Here is a 5,751-nt window from a genome sequence, read left to right as displayed (position 1 = left end):
ACCCTAGCACATGCACAGCATACGCCCATTGCACTCCTCCTTTCATTATCGAACCGTATGTACTCTTCTTGGGGTACGTTCTATGCGAATTGGTCCGTAAGGGAGGCGTGAGCCGCTGCAAGCTTTCGCACCTTGGTATAGTTTCGGTGGTATGGTCCCCGTCATTAAGGTCGGGAGTTCGCATTCAGGCTTTGACGAGCGGGAGAGAGACGTCCCCACATTTTCTTGGCCGCCTATATACGCGGTGGAACGAGTCATCACGAAAACGGTGAGACACTCCCTGTTACATTTAATAGAATGAATCTAATTTTGCAAAGCTGTTTTTTGCACAGAAGAAAGGATACCTGATTCATTGGAAAGGACGGTCAAAGTGGGAGTGCACATACGAACCGAGATCCCACCTTAATAAACTCTGGATGCACTACGGAACCCTCCACGACCAGTAGGTGACCGCCTGCATGCTGCAAGAGACGAATTTCCCGTGTGCCTCCGGCAAAAGCTTTGCTACACGGGAAATTCCAACGGTCTGTTGAAGATTCCTTTTGAACTGGACATTTACCACTACGTGTTCAAAGGGAAAGGAACGCCAGTTGGAAGAGGATGGACACTACTTCAAGATCCGAATGACTTCGAGCGTCTGGAGCTTCCAACCGGCTGGACGGTACTCGTAAGGTCATCTTGTGAAGGAACGCAACTTCGTTTCCCTGTCCGTGTGAGACCAGTCTTCAGATTATCAGCACGGTGCGCGTTGGCCGACTGTGCATTCCTTCGGGAGAGGCTGCACATGTACATAGCAACAGGGGTGTTCCGAAAGAATTAAATTTGTTGCCATGGACGAGGGCATGAATTATCATTATGACAGGGTTGGGGGAGCAGTTGTTGTTCGGGGAAAGCTGGAGGACGTTTTCTCCCTAATTGGGAGCAAAACCAATACAATGGAGAACATCTTGAAAAAACATTCGCAGTTGGTAGAAAATGAACCTGCAAACACAATGTTCCTTAAAAAGTACGAGCCTCTGCTGCGTAAATACAGAACATTAAAAGGAAGAAAGAAGTATACCTTTGTTCAACAGAAAGTAGCTTTTCGCTGCCCCTTGTAAAACAAGGCGTGCCGTCAAACACTAACACGGAAGACAAGGGGACTACAAATGCAGAAGTTCAACAGTTGAAGTGCGCACTGGAACGTCTAGAAAATACGAACAGACAGATTGCAATTGAAGCTAGACGCCATGGCTTGCAGTGTGCAGGGTCATGAACCTCAGATCGGTAGCTCCAGCGCTCTTCCAATTTCCAGTGCACCGCAAATCACCAAAGCCGTTGCAGAAGGAAGCCAGAAAAACGATGGGCGTATCCTGCAAAGCTTGTTGAATCCCGTTGAGTAAAGCGTTGAACCCATTTTATCAGACGCTGGTCTAGAAATCACAACAACAACTGTGAAGGACAGAAGTGGACGCTATCACCAGTTGCATCACACTGACCATCGCATCTCTTTGGACGTAGGTGCGCCAACTCTTCGTACTTCAATATGACAAGAACGGAGCAGCAAAACATCGAAAGTGTAGTTTCAGTTCTCGATGAGTAAGTACACCGTGAGCAACACGGCGTGGTCACATTTGTGGCGGGTATTCCCTCAACTGCCTTCGCGGACCTGCATTAGCGAGTGTCGCGTTTTTTTTTACTTCTCTGTGCGTATTATGCGAGCTCTCTGCACTGACCCAGGGGCACAGGTGTCGTTTAAGACAGAAATACGACGACATGTCTTGAACATGTCCGAGGACTGTGGACTACAGCAGTACGCATCTGCAACACAGTTGACAATCAAAGTCGAGGGTGACGGGTGTAATATGAGTAAGGCCACAACATGGACAACGCTTAGCTTCCTCATAGTTGATCCGTCTCTGCCCATGCAAAGTCCTAAACTACATAGTCTTCTTGCAATCGTCAAAATACCGGAAAACTACTTTGGAATTCGAAACACGATGATCCATCTTATAACAGAATAAACGATGTCGTAGAAAAGGGCGGTATCGACGTAGACGACACCTTTGTGAGAGTGCAATTGCACTTAGGCGCAGACATGAAATTTATTTTACTTGTTCAAGGAATGCAGTCAGCCTCTTCAAGTCATCCATGCCCAATATGCAATGCCGATTCAATCAACGGTGTGACATCACTCTCCCATCTAGCGTGTTCAATAATCCTCCACTGTTAAGGTCGCTGGCAGGCATGATGGGAGACTGCGACCAAATGAGAAACTCAGTCCGCCTTTCCTCACTTCTGCCTATAGGACCTCGTCACATCATTCCTGACGTTCTACACATGGAAATAAGAATATTAGAGCGACTTCTTGAAAACGTGCTCTTGGAAATGCAAGATGTAGACGCCACGAACAAAGCGCGTGACCCCAAAGCAAAGGACGAAGCCGTGGCAAAGCTGCTTGACATAATAAATGACTGTGGTGCAAACGTTAAGCTGTTCCGCGAAGACAATGCAAAGCCGTTCTTAAATTTACTTCTTTAACTGGAATGATGCAAATTGCTTGCTGCAAAACCTCCCACAGCTCGTAGCTCTTCTCCTATAAAAATGAAGTCGTCGAGTTGTGGGAGACCTTCCGGACTGTAATCACCGAATTTGAAACGGATACAACAGGGAATGACCTGAGTGAACAGACGTTGAAGTTCTTAAGGATATTTGTGCATTTGGGACTCAACCGCAAGGGATACGGACCGGACCGTGTCACTCCATACATACACACTTTTTCTCGTCACGCTGCAATGGTCCATAAGCAACAAGGCTGTTTAGGATGGTTTTCCAGCCAAGGCCTAGAAAGAAAAAAAACAGCATCCTAAAAAAGTTGCACCACAGCCACACAAATAAATGGGACGCTGCGCGGGATACCCTGAAGATATGTAAGTGAATGGAACAAAGTTCAGGGCCACCTGCTGCGAAGAAGTACCAGAAGCGTGACAACGCATATTGGGAACAAGGCGTGATCCAAGCAACAAGGCGGAAGAGGCCGCGATTCAGCGTACAACCGCTCCAGCACGAGGCAAGTTCAGTGGCCATGAAATCCATGACGCTCGGTGAACTGCGCACGGAACTCGAGGCCAACGGCGTAGCGACAACGTCGAAGGACATAAGGAAGCTCAGACAAATGTTGCGGAGTACGTTGAGTGACAGGCATTCAGCCCACGCTGCATTTCTTGTTTCAACTTTCTGTGTTTTTTCATTGTAAAAATTTTCACTGCGAAAGCCAACATGGACTGAGCGTGGCGTATAGCACCTGAAGCGAAAACATAATTTCCCTTTCTACGTTCTTATACGTACTTGCTTAATGCTGCTTCGGTCATCGTTCGTGCATTGACGCCCAATAAGACACTTTCTTTGGGCTTGTGACTTTCCTGTTTTCCTGTTGACAACATAGTGGGGGGAGAAGAGTGCCCATTGTAATGTTAGCCATGTAAAAATGTGTTTTATTTTTATTTTTTGTACCAAACCAAACTGAAGTTTAGACTGAGGCTCCTCAACACTATAGTGCCAACTGATCCATATCGCTCACACATAAAAGAAGAAACATAATAAAACATATACGAACTGCACCTCACGCTTCAGCAGGTAAATTGCTGCAGGTGTAGTTGTAGTAGGTTGCTATGCGGAAAACATGCACCTCTCGACTTGTTTGTAATCAAATCAGCCAACAGTATTGTTATAAAAAAGCACTACGCTATTTATTACTTTTGCTGACTTTACACTTCGCTATCATTCTTCAAGAGTTGCCAATATCGTGTGTGCGATAATAGTAATATTTATCTGGAAAGCTCCAACCGGTTGTCGTACAGGGCTTCAAATAAACATTTACTTAACATTATCACGATGCTTATACGCAGGCCCCAGGCGTTGTACTGCAGGTGGTTAAATTGCTTACATTGCTTGAGACCCGTGTGTTTCGAACTGTTGTTCGATCAACCTGAAGATAGAAAGGAAGATATTGTGGGATCTGATATGGTGTCTGAGGCAACGTTGCTTCCTTCTTACGCGTCACTGATAAGTGATAACTTTACGAGGGCGTTGTATGTTTCCTGATTGACATTTGGCTGGTGAGGTAAAAATGACGCGGATCCACCACGACACGTTATATGTATACACTGGTGAAACTCCTTGATAGCACACAGCAGGATGCTGTAAAAGCGTCTCGATATCTATTTTATGCAAAGAGATATGTTTCAAAGAAATTTACTGGGTCTGTTTGCTGCGCTATGATGACTGACTTTTAAGGATTCTTGTACGATGCTGGACAGCCGATCTTCCGCTTGATGTGCCAATTGCGCACATATGGCTGAAACGCTTTCGTTCTTTCTTTTACGTGCAGCTGCAGAATGTACAAAATGAGATGGGAGGATGAACAATGGATGACAAAGGGCACATAAATATTATTGGGTAATTGGTGCAATCAACCAAGCAGAGGGAAAACGTTCCGAAACGCGCGTAACCAGGTGGCGCAAACAGAAAGTCATCAGCCTTACGCAAATATAGCTGCGCAGATCAGCTGTTTCAAGGACAAATCATTAGGATCATTAAAGGTGGCGAGGCCGGTTCTGTGCATTTGGGCCTTTGGATACAGGTGGAATGTTTTTTAAAATTATTTATTTATTTATTTCCACAAACTGGAGGAGGCGGGACAAAAAGCTATCAATGTAGCTTGGCAAGGCCCCGACTCCAAAGCAGTACAGCAGCAACCTTCACAATCCATCAAATGTATACACATAGGAGGAAACAAAGATATTTACAAATGTTTGCAGAATGCAAATTGTATACTTGAACACAACTTTATACAAAGAGTGCAGACTTGCACCACGCTAAATTCCCGTTTCATAAAAATAGCTTTTTTAGTTCTTTATTTGTAGGTATGGTAGCATTTGTATCAAAACCAAACTCGTTTAATATTCGGGGTAGTAACACACTCAAGCTTTGCTCACCACATGACGTGGATACAGGTGGAATGTTACCATTACCCATTGAATATCACCATCTTTCCAGTTGATTTTCGTTGTCCCTTTCTAACCTTATTCAGGAATTTGTGCTATAGGATTAGCTCGGTCTGTTCCGTATTTCGAATTCACGCAAGCGGAATTTGGAGCGCGTGAAGTTCATTCTGAAGTGTGCAGATGTACCCCCACATTGGGGCTACCAACTGAAGCTCCCTCGACAAGTCGAGCAGAAAAGTCAGGAATCTCGAATGGACCCAACAATATTCACCACAAATCTGCGTTTGAAGGTATTAACATAAGAAAAACAACGCACTACTCTCCAATGGCAGGCCTGGCCTCCTGGTTTTGTGGTTTTGGCATTCTCAGTTCAGACACAATAAACACATGAGAATCAGAATACAGTGTCATCGAAATGTGGTACGCGCGCCCTTCGATTTTCAATGCGGGCGTCCCACCGCAGCAGGTTGGTGATGACTTCTATACGTTTAGTCCCAAATTCTTGGGAGGTGAAAGAAATCAACCGAGTGTTCTAATATCGGCCTCAGAGCTTCTTTACCAACGCTCATATCACCACATTCCTTGCCTGCGCGCCACTGGCCAATTTTCTCGTATGCTACCTGCATTGGAGGAAAAGTCTCGCGACAGCAAGATGGTATTTGTTTTTGTTTTCATCCACAATAAATGATGTGAACCTATCTGTCTTGTTGGGTGTATGAGAAGCCGTACAGAGCATTCAACTCACACGTTTCTTGCCAAATGCATG

Source organism: Ornithodoros turicata, chromosome 2 (assembly GCF_037126465.1).
Source record: "Ornithodoros turicata isolate Travis chromosome 2, ASM3712646v1, whole genome shotgun sequence".
Lineage (NCBI taxonomy): Eukaryota > Metazoa > Arthropoda > Arachnida > Ixodida > Argasidae > Ornithodoros > Ornithodoros turicata.
The sequence above is the reverse complement of the archived record's forward strand: the minus strand, read 5'-3'. Positions refer to the sequence as shown.